The sequence below is a fragment of the Pantherophis guttatus genome, chromosome 5 (assembly GCF_059756535.1).
Source record: "Pantherophis guttatus breed Tessera chromosome 5, ASM5975653v1, whole genome shotgun sequence".
NCBI lineage: Eukaryota > Metazoa > Chordata > Lepidosauria > Squamata > Colubridae > Pantherophis > Pantherophis guttatus.
The window spans coordinates 35,610,497-35,628,391 of NC_142067.1; the positions used below are offsets into that span (position 1 = coordinate 35,610,497).

The 17,895-nt window shown below is 36.0% G+C and overlaps 1 long non-coding RNA gene across 1 annotated transcript in view; it reads right to left on the bottom strand.

The window, feature by feature from the left end:
* Window positions 1-621: 621 nt before the first annotated feature.
* LOC132710326 (uncharacterized) overlaps window positions 622-17,895 on the bottom strand; it is a 69,611-nt gene continuing 52,337 nt past the window's right edge. Inside the window, exon 2 of the long non-coding RNA XR_009621038.2 lies at window positions 622-1,526. This is a non-coding gene — a long non-coding RNA (uncharacterized LOC132710326). The remainder of the gene's footprint in view (window positions 1,527-17,895) is intronic.

Below are 17,895 nucleotides of genomic sequence, written 5' to 3' on the forward strand. Positions count from 1 at the left end.
GAAAAATGTTGCAAGGAATTAGAGTTTGAGTTAGTCATAGATCACCATCAAGTAATTGATGGTACATTGTACTATTAGAAACTTGGTGACTGTGAGGTTTTTTCCAACAATGTATTTTAAGATTGTAACAAAGATTCTTGAAATATTATTAGGTTATTTCTAAAAGGAGGATTTATTGCAAATTGCTGCCAAAACATTATTTATCTCATCTGTTGTGAAATGCCTTGAGCATTGTTTCCCTTGTAGAAGGACAGCACAAGAACATTAATTTAATATACTGTATGCCTACCATCTTGAAGTCATTGAAGGAGAAGTGGGATAAAAATACAACTACCAGACACGATGCGAACCGGTAGTAAAGGTAAGTAGTACCCACCCCTGGTCCTAAATCTGCAAATGATTAAACCTGCAATAAGCTTGCTTATAAATTTAGTTTGTCTCCATTTTCTTATAGAAGACAGTCCAGAATAAATAAAAATGATGTAATACATTTCCTAATTATTTTTTCAGGTGTGTTAATATTAATAATATGATTTTAAGTCAAAGCTGTATTATTAGGTATGTTGGTTATTGTGTGCATGATTTATTTTCATATATGTACACCTATTAATGACATTGTCATCAGCAAGTAATCTTTAATACAACCACAAACATAAACATAAGTTTTGGCAGATGTGGTTTAGAAATGTCTGTAATGCAAATTATATATAACCTAACCTAACATAACATAACATAAAACATAACATAATACACACACACACACACACATTTAAAAAAATCTATTCTATCCAGGAATTTGGAAGATGCATTGGAAGGTTATAAAAAAAGAGTAAAAAGTTACACATTTTCTTGAAATCATATTAGCATTTGCCTTCTTGTGATGGAACAGGAAAAGACCTACAAAAGAATGGAACATGCCATTGGCTTCCCCATATATATTAGTTTAAAATTCTTTTTAAAGAAGAAAGGATAATATAGAAAAAACATAATTAACAGATTAACAGAGTTGGAAGGGACCTTGTAGGTCATCTAGTCCAATCTCCCACCCAAGAGAAGACCCTACACCATTTCTGACAGATGGCAGTATTATTATTATTTTATTTATTAGTCATATTTCTATGCCGCCCACTCTCCGAGGACTCTGGGTAGCTTATACCAAAGACAGTATACTAAATAGCATATTGCCCCCAACAATCTGGGTCCTCATTTTACCCACCTCGGAAGGATGGAAGGCTGAGTCAACCTTGAGCCAGTGAGATTTGATCCGCTGATCTGCTGAACTAGCAGTCAGCTGAAGTAGCTGCAGTACTGCACTCTAACCCTGTGCCACCTCGGCTCATTCAGTCATCTCTTCTTGGAAGCTTCCAGCGATGAAGCTCCCACAACGTCTGAAGCCAAGCTGCCCATTGGTTGATTGTTCTCACTGTCAGAAAATTTCTCCTTATTTCCAGGTTGAATCTCTCCTTGTTCAGTTTCCATCCATTATTCCTTGTCTGGACTTCAAGTGCTTTGGAAATGCATTTCATCTGTATTGATTTTGTAGAATAAGATATTGAGGGACGGGGGAGGGAGGGAGGGAGAGAGAGAGGGAGAGAGAGACAGGGGGAGAGAGAGAATATCTTAATGATTTATTTTTACTTGTACTTTGCAAGATGTGTTTCCGTAAATCTGATTATGACAAGCTAGTATCAGTAAAGGCTGCTATTTTAGCTACATAAGGATTTGCATTTGTAAAAACGATGACTATTATTCTTTTTTTATATATAAAAATTCCACTTGCAGAAACAGAAGCACTCCTTCTTTATTTACTCTGGCATGCCTGAAACCAATGGCATTAATGAAGATTTACCTAGCATGCTTTGAATTAAAATAATTCTATAAATTAATATTAAAGGATAAAAATTTGAACATATGAAATATTGTCTTCTGGTTACCATTCTTTCTCAATAACTTCTTAAGGGTTAAATGTTAAGTCTTTAGAGCTGAATGTTATTTCAAGATTCAGTTTTAATAATAAAATTATTGAAATTAATATCATTGTAATTATCACACACAAAACCTCATTTCTAGGAAGCAATGCACTTAATATATTTTGATTTTTTCCCCACTACTGTGATATTCTCCATAATACAGTGATAATTAATTATCACTATATTATGACTGTAATTATCACTGATAATAATCAGAAGCCATCTGGAAGATTACAAATGATGATCATATGACCCTATGATTGTACAACTGTCATAAATACATACCACTTGCCAAGCACCAGAATTTTGATCACATGACCATGGGGATGCTGCAATGCTGTCATAAGTGTGAAAACTGGTTTTTCAGTGCTGTTGTAACTTTGAACAATCTCTAAACAAATGGTTGTAAGTCAAGGTCTACCTGAATAACATTTCTGTTATCCTCTTAAAGATATCATCTTTAACGTTGATTTAGCATTGAGAGTTACAAACTCAAAGGCTTTTCTGTTGTTAAAAAAACCCAAAACTTCCAAATCTTTGCAAGGATGTAGGCACAAAATTTTCAGAGATAAAAGAAGATACTTTCAAAAGTCAACGTTTATAAATAAGGAAATACCACTTTGCGAGCTTGAATAAAATAAGCAGTGCTCACACTACTCAGAGTTCCTATCACAACAAAGCTGTTGAACCAAACGTGATGCAATTTCAAAGACTAGCATATTTGCCCTTTGAATGCTGTTTTCAGTTTGTATAAGAATTGTGTAAGTATCTTAGACATATTGTTAAATTGTGATCAAAGTATAGAATGTGCAACAGTGACATCTAGTGATTTTTTTTTTCAAGGAAAAAATATATGCTTGTTTTTGAGACGGGGAAACCATTGAGAATAGATTGTTACCCACAAACACAAAGTAGCCTGCAGCCATCACAATCAGCAGCCATTGATGGTTTTTACTTCTACAAATTCATCTTGATCCTTTTATCTCCTACTTTTTGGGGCAGCTCATTTCATTTCCTCTGTGTGAAATACCTCCTGAGCCTATCTTGAATCTCCTGCTGCTGTTTTTCCATTGATTAAAGAGTTATTTGAAATATGTGGTCACCCTGCAATATATTATCAGATAGTATACCAAATACTATCCAAGATGCATCAAGCCCTGTATGGACATAGAAATTGGACATATGAAATATAAAATGTGGATATATGAAGAACAAATGTGTCCATAACAAGTTATAAGATTTAACTGCCAAAAATACCATACAAAATGGCAAAAATAAGAGAATTAATAATAATTAATATTCAATTAATTAATTAATTAATTAATATTTATATTAATATTATCAATATTAAATTAATATTAATATTTAATTAATAAATAAAAAGGTTAATAGTTAACTTTTCTAGAAAGTTAAAAATGTGTGTATTCACACATAAAACCCACAAGCATAGTGTGGGTTTTTATTTTTTTCAAGTGGACAGCCATGTTGGTTATGCCTGATTATCCTGATTATGCCTGAAGTCTATTGCCTGATTACCTGACCTGAGAATGTTTGAATTTGGTATGAAAAACATGAAAGAAGATATGTAACATTTATATATCCTTTGCTTACCAAGTATCAAATGAAAACAAATGTGGTGTTGACATTTTCTAAAATTTAGATTATATGCAACTTGAAATTTTTCAGATATTCTGAATAATAATTCTCAGTCCCTTGCCGTGGTTCTACTAGATATTAAAAGACACTAAAAACTATCTGAAAATTACCACATTGCCTACATCTATCATAAAAAAAAGAAACTACTGGTATATATTTTTATGGACTATAAGTAGAAAAACAAGATTTTATATGCAAGATCAACATTCTAAAAAAAGTGCAGAGTATGCCCATTGCTCTGCAATCTTATGTGGTATTGATCTTTTATAAGGAATTAAAATTCAAAGGGGACATATTTAAAGGAGCACTTAATTTCACAGATTATATCATACAGTATTTAACAATCTGCAAAATACACATACTTTGAACAATAAAACTTGAATGTAAAAATATTTAAACAAATGTATACTTTTTTAAAATTAATAACATCTAGATATCCAAAATTACTATACATCCAATATATCTACTTTTGCATCAGCTAACATTCAGCATCAACAACAAAGGATACGGATCTGCATAAAATGATACATATATATTTAAATTGAATTGCACTGGTCTTACAGGAGTAGCTGTACATATCATGAAATGGAGAAATATAAAACAGACCCTCATGTCCTTATAAAAAGTACAATATAACAGAACATAATATAATGGGTTATTTGCTACAAGGGCACAGTTTTAGCTTCTATGGAATTTTTTAATATTTGCCTTCCAGGATAGCTGTTAGGAAAGCATTACACTGCGCTAACATCAGAATGGTTTCATGAAGACATTGGCCTGAAGAACACTGTGGAATGCCTTTTATCATATGCACTCAATTCAGTGGGGACAAGTGATAGGGAAATCAACTCAGCATTGCAACTACTGTCTAGGTATCACCCAGAATTTTAATGTAATTAAAATAAAATATATGAGTGTGTGTACCTATATGTGTGTGTTTTACATTTCTAAATCACTCAGCAATTTTTATTGCATGACAAAAGATAAGTCTGATTCAAGTGCAATATAAAACAAACAAAATGAAACAAGAATGACAGTATCAGTACTGCTATTTCAATAAAACTGGCATTTCTAAACTGTTTCTTAAAATGTCTAGAAAAACAAAATAGCATCATCTGACACCTGAACGATTTCCATGTAGATTCTAGGAGACTTTCTTGGCAAAGGGTTTCCAATGCTAAAAAGGCCCTTTTCTGTAAGTATAGTCCACCTATGTTGTCTTATTTAGGAGCAAGGGGTCCTAAATAAAGCAATTAACACCTTAGGGCCAAGGTTAGAAAACATGCTCTTTTGGGTAAAATGGCTCAAATCATTCAGATATTAATATCCGCACTTTCTGTGCTAATGATATCATATAAACTCTAACTTAAGCTGAATTCTACTCTCCATTCCCAGCTCACAATCCAATTTCCATGTTTTATATGCTGACACGATTGCTATCATTTCTATATCCTAAGTGAGGCTGAAACCTCAATCCTCAAATCTTACACACCATGCATGAAAAGCTTGTAACAAAATGATCAGATATACCAGCTATGCAAGCCTGCAGCAATCAAACTTTTCAAAGCTGAAGTACTTTTGCTATATCGCATACAGTGCTGTCTGCCTAAAGATATCTTTGCACTAGAAACAGTTTAGTCTAAATTTCCCATTTTTGTTCCTTGCCCTGTCACAAATGTATTCTTTTGGTTAGGGCTTGGATATGCCATAGCCTATTTGAGGCTCTTCTAATTAAATCTATGGAGTCTCTAGGCCAACTTGAATTGATCGGCCAATATGGAGTGAGGTCAAGTAGAGAATTTTTGAGCTTGACAAATGGGGGGATAGATTTAAATATATCTTAAAGAAATGAATGGGGGATGAAATATGAGAAGACAAATATAGAGCATTGCTGGTGCCCAAGCACAAACTTGACTGATCACCTGTTAAGGCTGCTATTAAGGTCTACTTTATGGTAGTAAGACTGGCAAAAAGCCAATACTCTCCTTTCTTATTGCATCCACATATTGCTGCCCTGCAGTCCTGTTTCTGGTAATACGTGCACTATTGGGTAAAGGGGGCATGCAGAACCTCTTACCAGGGACGAATTTGTGCAGCATCAGTTGGATAAATTTGTTCAGATTTGTTGCCACCTGGACATTGGCCTTGTAGGTTTAGAGGAGATGCCTGTTAAGATATTGTATTCAGTTATCTGAGAATGGTTTGAACCTGTTGGCCTGAAAACATGAGAAACCTACTCTTCAGTCCCATTCCTTTCTGGCTTTCAAACAGACCCAGATGTTGTGTGAGTGGGTTATGGCACTGGCTTATTCTTTTTTGAGTAAGTGGGTTGTTCCATTACCTGTTAATGATGACTTGGTTTATCCCCATCTAAAGAAGCCATCACTGGACTGGAAATTTTTAATCCAGTACATCACACTTTTTCTTGGGGAAGGTGATAAATATGGTTGTGCAACAGCTTCAGAATATCTTGGAAGAAGCAGAACTCATAATTTAAGAATAGAGGAATTTAAGATTAGAGGAACTGGAATATATTGATTTCAAAGCGAATGACTGGCCCCCACGGGAGAATCACTGGCCCCCACGGAGAGGGCTCACAACTTGGGCGTCCTCCTGGATGCACGGCTATCTTTAGAAGAGCATATGATGGCCGTGGCCAGGGGGACTTTTTATCAGGTCCGCCTGATACGCCAGTTGCATTCCTTTATGGATCGGGACTCCCTACACACGGTCACTCAGGCACTCGTCACTTCCCGCCTGGTCTACTGCAACGCTCTCTACATGGGGCTCCCCTTGGGGTGCACCCGGAGGCTCCAGTTGGTCCAGAATGTGGCCGCACGGGGGATTATGGAGTGACAGCGCGCTCCCATGTGATACCTCTCCTGCACGAGCTGCACTAGCTTCCGGTGGTCTTCCGGGTGCACTTCAAGGTGTTGGTGACCACCTTTAAAGCGCTCCATGGCTTAGGGCCGGGGTATCTACCAGACCGCCTTCTGCTGCCAATAGCCTCCCACTGGCCAGTTTGCTAGCACAGAGAGGGCCTCCTCAGGATGCTGTCGGCCAGACAATGTCAGCTGGCGACCCCCAGGGGGAGAGCCTTCTCTGTGGCGGCACCTGCCCTCTGGAACGACCTACCCCCAGAGATACGCACGATACCAGACCTTTGGACTTTTTGTCGGGCCCTGAAAACACATCTATTTCATCTAGCCGGGCTGGCTTGATCCCATCCTTTTGGTTTTAATTTGAAATTGATTTTAACTGGGTTGTTTTAAATTGATGGCCGAAATTATTTAATGTCTTTTAAACTGTTTTTTAAATTTTATGTGTTATGTTTTATCTCGGCTGTTCACTGCCCTGAGTCCTGTTGGAGAAGGGCGGTATAAAAATCTAAATAAATAAATAAATAAATAAATAAATAAATAAATAAATAAATAAATAAATAAATAAATAAATAAATTTAGCATACATTGAGAAGCAACAATCACTCATCTAGATTTATTTATTAAATTTGTCATTCCATTCATTACTGATGGATTAGATTGAAAATCATTTTTCTGAAATGATATAGGGTTTTCTGCTTGAGCAGGAGTTTGGACTAGAAGACCTCCCTTCCAACTCTGTTATTTTGTTATTATTGATTACTAGGAATTTAGTTTTACTTCATAGTACATAAATGCTTCTATCTAAATTAAAATATTTTACAATTATTTATATATTATAAAGAGAAATATCTCACTTTCCCCTTCTTATCCTTATAACTATTAAAACTTTTATCCCCCTGAGTTTTCTTTTTCTTCCCATATATTCATTTGTGAATGGACAATGATTAGGTATAATTGCTAACTGATTGGGGGGAGGAAATGTTACAGATTAGCAAACTGAAACTCTTCTTTGGAGAGTATATTTATTTGCCATAGTGGTGGGTAAAAAAGAATCAGGAAAACTAAGAGGTGCCCTTGTGCCTCTTTGTCAGATTTTCTTTCATTTTCAGCCAAATGAGATAGTTGCAGTTCTGCTTGGAAAAGCACACAACCCTACAGCATGATGGTGATGAGGAAAAAAAATCACCTATGAATGTGGCTCATTACAAAACACTACTAAAGAGAACAGTTGCATTGTTCAGTTCAGTACCAACTCCCTAGGCAATGACTTGTTTTATCATTTTTGTCCAAGGGAAGCACAAAAAGCAGCAAGCAGGATGACATATCCAAGATGATTTTTATTAACTGATTATTAAAACAAGAGAAACCACAGAGCACATCTACTTCTGCAAGCAATAAACCAGGAGGACTGCCTTCTGAATCCTACATATTTGGAGGTTAGATGGATAGTCAGGAGAAATATATCCTCCTACATATAATTACAGCTTTATGTGCTGGACCCAATGATAAATCCATTGCTCTTTTAAACAAAGTCTCTCTCCAGAGTTATTTTCCACTGACATGCCAATTAAACAAACGACAGCCTGTTTCCACAAACTGGCAACAAATGCCAGTTAGCAACCTTCTCTAGTGTCATGAAAATGCCCATTTTGGTGAAGAGTGATAGAAGTCATTAAGGAAGGTTTTTTGCTGGGAAAACTCCACTAAAAGTTGTTCACAAAGCATACTGTAACTGTATGCATACCATATTCAGATGCTAGAAAAGAGAAGTCTCTCTGCTGCTTGTTTTACTTCAGGGGAAAGGAAGTGGGGAAGAGACAGGAGTGGCATGAACTTCATACTTGATAATGTAGGCAGGTTCAGTGTTGGTTTCACTGTCCTATACTCATCCTGGATTGATGTGGTGACATTTCAGCACCAAATTCTACCTGCTGTTGAGATGTCTAATTTTGCTTTTAGTTACTGTAGACAACAGATTTCCCATGGCCTATTGATACTGATGGTTGTTTACCAGTGTATTCTGGTCATTGGTGTCTTTCTTCTGTAGTTTCTTCCATTTGAATATAACTCAGTGGTATTTCTTCTCTGGTTGACTAGGAAACTTCCATTCATCCCGCTCTTTCTCTATTTGGATACTAAAATAGTGCACGATCTATTCCAAGCCTTTGATTTCAAACTTTTCACTGAGTTTCTGGGTGATCGCATCTGTTGATAATAACTTATCAGCACATTGTCTACAACTATCAAGACACAAGTTGTTTCATAAGTTGTTTTGGTGAACAGGCGTTTTTTTTTCCCCTAGGAAACTGATTTCAGCAAAGACATGGTTAACTTTCATATTCCATGTCTGGCTGCCTAATTGACTCCAAAATGATTTTTTGTTGTTTGCAGATTAAACCTACCACTTCTGGTTCTTCTGGTAATTGCTTCATAATATCATTTTATTGAGGTTACAAAGACAAAAGCTTTCTTTTCATCTGGGTGTTTAACTTGTATTCCACTATATGCTGTGATACAACATAATGTCCTAATTGTTGTGCATACTAGTGTAGTAAAAAAGTAAATATCTCATTGTAGTCCTCACATGGGCTTTCATAGTAACATCTACCAATTATTTTATTTACCAAGAACTTTTTAAGAGCCTCACATGAGCTTCGCATAGGGGGCATGGCACACAAACTTTTTATATACAAGTGTGGTAAATCCCTACATAATAAATCATTGGAGAGTACACTGCATAAATTGGTAGCCCTTCTTTATGTGATTATATGTGTATTTTTAAAATAAAAATTAATTATTCTTCATATTTTTATTCAAAAAAAGAAAGAAACTGACTTTCAACTAGAATGTTTGAAATTTCCTCAAAAAGAATTCAACTGTTACAATTGTAAAATTTAATTTCTTTAAGAACCACTTATACATTCCAGTTGCAGTAATGCTAGTTACTGTCTTCTGATTCTGCACAGCTTCTGGAAATAAAACATTATTGGCTAACTACAAGTATCAAGGAGGTTTAATATTTTCTCCCCTCACTGGATGGGCTTCTTAATCATACAACATAATTAAAACTATTAAAATTGAAATGAAATAGGCACTTTTCCATACAGATTTCTGTTGCCTTGCCAGATTTTGACTTCTCTCCAATAGAATGTTTACTAAGTTAGACAGGTATATTATCTCCACATAACATTCATTACCATAGTTTATTGAAACTGATACCAGTGTACTATCTGCCTAAGTGTGCATTTAATGAGATTTGTATTTCAGTAAACTATAATTCAATACAGCACCCTATTTTTATGGTTTATAGCAGCATTGTTTATTATGTTTATGTTATTCTACACTACTGACTAAATGAAGAAGTCCACTGTTATATCAATGTAAATGATTGCTTTGTTTCTATATGTATATGCATATGGTCTCAAGCTAAGATTTTCATCACTATATGAAAATTATAAGACTAGGTATGAGATAGTAACAAAGTTGTACAATAAAAAAGAAAAGACACATATAGGTCTGATTTCCTTGTGTAATTGTAATTGTCCTATTTTTCCAAAAATAACCACAAGGCAAGTTCATGTCCAGGCCAAAATACCAGGTCCAAAATTCAGTAAATGTTTGAATCCTCCTGAGAAACTACAAGAGTATAAACAATAGGGTAGGAAATTGCTTTAAAATTTTCTTTCTTGAGAATGAATCTGATATGGAGCTATTGGTGGTTGCTTTTTTAAAAAAAATACCAAAAAAAATGGCTAAAAAGTTGTTTTTTTTAAAAAAATACAAAGAATACATTGAATTATGCATTCAACTATTATGCATACAGGAATGTTTATTAAATGCCATGTTTTTAAAGGCTAAGAATTGTCTTCATGGTGAAGGGATGAGAAGAGAGTGAAGAATTGCATGAAATTTAATTGAAAGCCTTTAAGGAATCTGCACTGAAATGGTTCTATTGTAGGCTTATTTCCTCACAAGTACCCCCAGTCCAATGAATCCACCAGGTCTCTTTTTTTGATAGTGATGCATATCTGTTCTGTGGATCCTTCTGTATTCATAGAGATTCTTCATATAGTTTCTAAAGGTTTCATATTGCATAGGAAAGCATCACAAAGAATATTATTTCTTTTTCCAGAAAATGATGATAAAAGGGCAAAGGTGACATGCCTTTGTTTCCTTTCCTCATGTAATTGTACATACAACAGTACAGTATATAAAATATTTTAATGAGGGAGAAAGGGGATTAAAACAATAAAATAATTAAATTAATAATGACATAGCTTATTTTTGTTTAGAAAGAAAACAAAAATAACAAATGCAGTCCCAAGGTTTTTCAGACTAATGTAGGCCCTGATTGTTTTAGAACAGAATAGAATAACAGAGTTGGAAGGGACCTTGGAGGTCTTCTAGTCCAACCCCCTGCTTAGGCAGGCAACCCTACACCACTTCAGACAAACGGTTATCCAACATCTGTTTAAAAACTTTCAGTGTTGGAGCATTCACAACTTTTGGAGGCAAGTTGTTCCACTGATTAATTGTTCTAACTGTCAGGAAATTTCTCCTTAGTTCTAAGTTGCTTCTCTCTTTGATAAGTTTCCACCCATTGCTTCTTGTCCTGCCCTCAGGTGCTTTGGAGAATAGCTTAACTTCCTCTTCTTTGTGGCAGCCCCTGAGATATTGGAACACTGCTATCATGTTTCCCCTAGTCCTTCTTTTCATTAAACTAGACATATCCAGTTCCTGCAACCGTTCTTCATATGTTTTAGCCTCCAGCCCCCTAATCATCTTTGTTTCACTTCTCTGCACTCTTTCTAGAGTTTCCACATCTTTTTTATATCGTGGCAACCAAAACTGAATGCAGTATTCCAAGTGTGGCCTTACCACGGTAGTTTTGATCTACCAAATGTAATCATCATATAGTTTAAATGAATTCTGAGGTCATAAGGAGGAATGTTAATATTTAGTAAATAAAGTGTTAAGAATCAGATTATCAGGAATCACTGGACGCTCTTCCATCCTTAGTCTATTGAAGCCACCATAACTGTCAACCCATTAAGAAAGATTAGCTTTATACTGAAATCTTTTTTACCAATACTAGATCAGTCAAGGATGGAGCTTTGGATCTCTGCCTTCAAAGCAGATGAATTTGCAATGAAGTATCGTTCCCAACAGATCCTCCTCTGAATACTGCATATATAGTATATTGTTTTGATGTATGAAATATGGACGCCACCCAAAAGCATAATATAGATGTGGCCATTGTTCTATGCCAGTGGTCCCCAACCCCCGGTCCGCGGACCGGTGCCGGGCCGTGGAGTACCTGGCACCGGGCCGCGCAGCGGCCAGGGGACATGAACGCTGCAGCGCAAAGGCTCCTGGGCCGTGCGCAATGGGCCGTGCGCAAAAGCTCCTGGGCCATGCCCCCACCCCTGCGCGCGCTCAGCGGGCCGCAGCGATAAAAAGGTTGGGGACCACTGTTCTATGCTATACAGTTTAAAGATTCTGTATGAAAAGAAACTTAATGGGAAACTTCTTTATGCTGATAATATAATGTATATTTTTAAAAGGGTCTTTAATATTAATAGGATTGCCCTGGACAGTGTAATCAGATAAGTGGTTTCAAAAAGTCAGGTTTCTCCCTCTACCCCATTCTTTTCTTTAAAAAACTAGAAACAGATAAAGAGGACTGAAATAACTACTGTACAATCATTTATTTATGGAAGCTCTCTATATAACTTTTTTAAGCAATAGCATGAACCATGAGGCATTATATGTCTTTTTCTCAGTGCCAGTCAGAAGAATGAATGCCTTATTAATTAATATCAGTCAGCTTTCATATAATGAATTGATCCATGTTTGAATTGTGTTATTCAGAAAGATAAAGCTATGGAGATATTTGACAATAAGTCAAATGGAAGGGTTCCTTCCATTAACTTATTTCTTTTTTTTAACACTCAGCTTTTTAGTGATAAAGTATGAACTATATTTTTCTAATTTTAAAAGACTGTATTACATCTATTTAATTGTCAGCCAAGTCTACAGGAAAGTACAGCAATCAATCAGAGTTCATGACTAGTTGAAATCATAAAATCAAACAAACACTATAGGATAACAATAAACAGCAAGTTTCTGGACCCTTTAGGAAAGCAACCCATCTCCTCCAGTTTGTGATTTAGCTTATCCATCATGATGGCTAAGACAGTTTCAGTACCATGCTGAGCCAAAAACTCAGTAAAAAGCATTATCTATCAGGTCTCTAGCTGACACATTTGATGGGCTCTTCAAGTACAATTTAATAGTTCTTCCTTACAATAAAAGATTTCTTTTATTGTCTCTAAATTAGCCCTACTATTCAGCTGGCTATTGCTTCTGGAGGCTTAGTTTCTTTCCCTGGCTTAGGTGTACAGTGACCTATCTCTCAGTCATTTTATCATGACTGATATATTATATCCGAAACACTCTGCCAAACTCAGAAGTAATCAACAATTGGAACACTGGAGATTTTTTCCCCCCACAAATGTCACAAAGGCACATCTAATAGTTTAGCAAAGAAGCAAAAGTAAAACACAAAATATTGATACTAGGGTATGAGCTACTGTAAGTTTTTAGTATGGTAACACTACAAATGCAATGAATACCCACATTAGGGGAAAAGTACAAAAGATGGTCAGATTCCATTCCATGTACTAGAAATAAGAATCCTGTACGATTAGAAGAGAAGACAACCATAATCAAGCAGCAGGCCATGTTTCAAAATAAGGAAGTTTAGTTCAAGGCTGGGCAGAAAGGTATAAGAGGTTATTATGCCTGATATTGTCTCCAAAATTTGATTGCTTTCTTCCCTGCACAGAATTTTGCTCAGCCAACACTACCTAATCTCAGATGGCTTCATTGGCCTTAGGAGAATATAAAGAATTCATTCTTGATTCTTACTTACTTGAGGTTTGACTCAAGAAGCTTCATTTTGAAGTTTTGCACTTCTATTCCACTCTAAATGTTATATTTTCAATGATGTAGTATTGACTTCTTAATGAAATATCTAGAGGCATTTATAAGACTGGTCATTCCTTCAAAGCATTTTCGTGCTGGCCAAATAGGCAAAAAATAACTATAGAAAGTTATCCTTTTCTTAGTAGGAGAGACCAAAGGGTTTATATTATTTATGGATGTTCTTATGTTCAGTATTGGTTCTTTTACTTCAGTTTTAACCTCAGCTCTGATTATTATGAGGGGAAAAAATCATCATACTATAACCAGTCATCAGAAACAAATGTAAGATATTTAATATATTCTGCAGGAGAAGCCTATCTAGGCCCAGTTTCAATTCACAGTACCTTAATAGCAACAGAGAATAGAGTCAAGATCCATGGCAATAAGGATATGATTTCACTTCCTCTTTTCCCCTTAAGAGCCCAAATTTACCTGTATTTGATCACAAATCTGGGCAGACTGGATTAGTGATTACACATGTTCCTTATTTAGTATTAAAATTAGCATTCCATTCCAAATTTTAAAAAATGTAATTTGCTTGTAATGTAATTTTTGGCCTTGGAAGATAAGGCCCATTAGTGGAAAAGACAAATGTAATTTAATCTGCCATCTGTATATATTCTTAAAGATTTTATTATCATCCAGTTGTGCTGCTTTATTTCAATGCAACATTTCAAAATGGTTCTTAGCATTTAGCATATAGCATGGCATTCAGACTAAAATTACTCATGAGAAGCACCACTTAAACTAATGAGACAATTACTCACCGCAACTAATTTAATCTCACTAATATAAAAGGGATTTAGTTATAAATAATTTAATCTGCATGTTATTAATAAAACTTAGAAGCTACTTGCTTAGAATATCAGTATTTCACTATTTAAATAAATGTAAACTAAGTAATACATTTCGTATATTTAAATAAAGCATTGATCATGTTTTGATACATGCAATACATCATTTTATTTATTGTATTGTAAACACATGTAATGAGTACATTGTATTATTTATTTTGGTGCTCTGTTGGTTCCTGAGTAGTTATACACAGATCAAGACATAGATAAGAGGTTTAAATTGCATCTTGGGGAAACTAAAAACAGAACTGTAACAAATAAATTGTATTCTTTTTTCTCAAGGACATCTTCAGAGGGTAATCAACAGGTAGAAGTCTAAGTAGCAGACACAAGTGAGATTGAAGCCCCATCCTTTTTAACAAGCATTGCACATGGATATGTAAAAAAGAATGGAATTTCCGATTGCACCTGAAATATTGGTCCTGTTGTTCAGGAAGAAAGAAGTCTGGGTGTGCCCAGTCAATTCAGATAGGTAACCTTTCTTCAATTCCTGAATAGAATTCAGATTTTGTCTCCTGCATAATATTCTGTTTCATCAACTCTACCAGTAGCACTTTACTTTATACATGAATAAAGAGAGACTGCAACTGGGCAGAGTGAATTAATTTTTATTTAAATTCTTTATGTCATGAAAATAGTTTGATAAAAAAGACTGCAACATTAATTTATACTAAAAAAATAAGATTTTATCAACTTTCCAAAGGCCATTAGTAAAGTTGTAAGGTGGATATTCTTCACAACAGTTCCAAAATTTAGACAAAATCACTAAACTATGTGTTTAGGAACCAGAATTCCTAAACACATGGAAGACTATAAATAACCAACAGAGAAAACCAAAAACATATATGGTTGGTAGATGTAGGGCTCTAGTATATTATCTCAATTCGTATACTAAAACAAGGGAATAAATGCACTGATGATTATCAAACTTACAAGAAAGAAATTATTCCTTATTTCATGTCTGATTCACACTGAGTTTCTTCTAAAGAGACCAAAACTAACTTTTGCCAGCAACTGGGTACAGGTAAATGAAAAGTGCATTCTGTAGACATCTTCAAGGCTGGTAATTGAATCTAAAATATGGGCAGGAACTGTTATGATATTTAACATATATGTATTTGATATTATTATCTAGGAATGAATGGTTCCTTCCTAATTCATTTGCTTGCCTTGTTTGGTCACCTTTGGAGGCCCCTCAATAGATGTCCCTAGAAACCTGATTATATTATATACCTTCTACACCAGGCAGATCCTCTTTTCTAAAGTATTTTTTATTCTTGTGTACCCCACCTATTTTTGTTTGTTTGTTTGTTTGTTTATTGCCCATCTTGTGGTTCAGGTGATTTATATCTTATCTGTGAAGTATTTCAATCTTTTCAAGATTTTCCATATTTTTCTGTTAAAATGTTTTTAGAGTTATTAATATTTGAAGTACCTTTGTAATCCACAAAGAGAATTTCAGTTATTAGATGGATTAGAAAGTCCTAGCAGGGAGATATTTCAGTACTTTATTCTAAAATTGGATTCTTATGTAATTAAAAGAGAAGTACTCTTTCTGAAAGCAGATGGTAAAATGCTGACTTTTCTACCTTCCCTCCCCATTCTGGAAACGGTTGCACTGAATCTGATTTACTAAAAACATATCTAGCCATTTTTAACAGCTTCATATATTAGATAAGTGCATTTTCCTAAGGGCTAGCCTCCAATAGAAATATTCTTAAGAAATGTCAGTGGGAGATAATACTTAGGACTTACAATTCTTGAAAAGATATTGTGACTTGCTGGAAAAGTTTGATCTGAAGCTCAGATATGTATTGTCAATCAAACTGATCTCCTGAACAATAATAATAATAATAAAGAAAATTGTCAATAATGTAGGTGGGTTACATTACTGTAGGATATTCCAGCAGGAGCTTAAAGTTGGGGGGGGGGATTAAGTTGTAAACCTGTTTTTTAGCTTCACTTAAGCAACCAACTCATTTCAAGTATAGAACATAATTTTATTTTATGCTTTATTTATATATACAATCATTAAACAGTATGTATATAGTCACATATATGTATTTGTATATATGTGTGAGTATTCACCGCTCTCTCTCTCTTTTTCTCTCCATATGTGTTTGTGTGTGTGTGTGTGTGTGTGTGTGTTTTCCCAAAAATAAAACCTACCCAAAAAATAAACCTTACCCTGATTTTTAAGCATGCACCTAATATAAACCCTGCCCTAAAAATAAGCCCTAGTGAAGGGTGGGCGAGACAAGCACAGGAGGTGGCGAGTGTGCATATGTACATGCTGATAGTGTCTGGCAGCAGCCGCAACCAGCATAGGACAAGTGAGTTGATTACCTGTCCAAGCAGCAGGAAGAGGCAGAAGCGGGGGGGAGGCACACGATCTGGATGCACCACGTGGACTGAGGGAAAGCTGAGGATTGGATGGGCCAGAGCGGCAGGTGGCTGCAGGAGGCTCATCTTCACACGGTGGCTCTGGCAGCATCTGGAAGCAAAGGTGCAGGGAGAAGGCAGGTGATCTGGACACACTGGGCGGTCGCTGGAAAAGCAAGAGTCAGTGGAGTAGGCAGGTGGCCGTGGGAGCCTGCTTGCTCCACGTCTATTGGCTTTACTGTGGCCTATGCAGCACGTCCGGATCTCCTGCCTTCTCCCTGCGCCTTTGCCTCTTCCATCTTTGCCTCCTCCAGAAGGCAGGGATTGCCTGCCTTCTACCCCGGGCCTCTGTCTCTGTCTGCTGCCAGTGCCACCACATGAAAACAAGCCTCTCACTCTGGCCCACCGACTCTCAGCTTTCCTGCAGTCCATGCGGCGCATCCAGATTGCCTGCCTCCCCCCCACCCATGCCTCTGCCTCCAGATGCTGCTTGGACAGGGAATCAACCTACCTGCACTGTGTGAACTGCACAGCCCCAGACTGCACTGACCAAGGGACCACCGGGCTGCAGCTGCTACTGTCAGTCTCCATGTGCTTGCTGCCTCTTGTGTGCACACCAGGGGGCAGAGCACTCAGCCAGGCTGATCACCTGAATTCATGTTTCCCTGAAAATAAGCCGTAGTGCTTATTTTGGAGCCCAAAAAAATATAAGACCTGGTCTTATTTTCATAGAAACACAGTGATTTCCACAATGTGATATTAAAAAAATAAACCCATCCATGTTACCTTATTTTTATTTATCCATTCCTGCTATGCTAACCATATTATCTCTGACATATGGTCAATGAATATGTATAATTTCATTTGCTAGGCCACAGGTTTCTGCCTGATTTTTCTCCCTGTCACCACTCATGGTCAATTCAACTTGCTGTGAATGTTTTCTTATAATGACACTTTAGGCAGCTCACATGGAGAGGAGACAGCATCTCATTTTATTTCAAATTGAACTGCTTGATGATTTAAGACATCTTTAGTGTTGTCCTATTTGAAATGTTCTATTATTAGAAGTTTTAAACAGAAATAAAATGCCCTTTTGCTAAATGAAATCTTCATTTTCTTTGACTCTGTAATATAATATGCCACAAAGGCTGTTGCTGCTTCCTG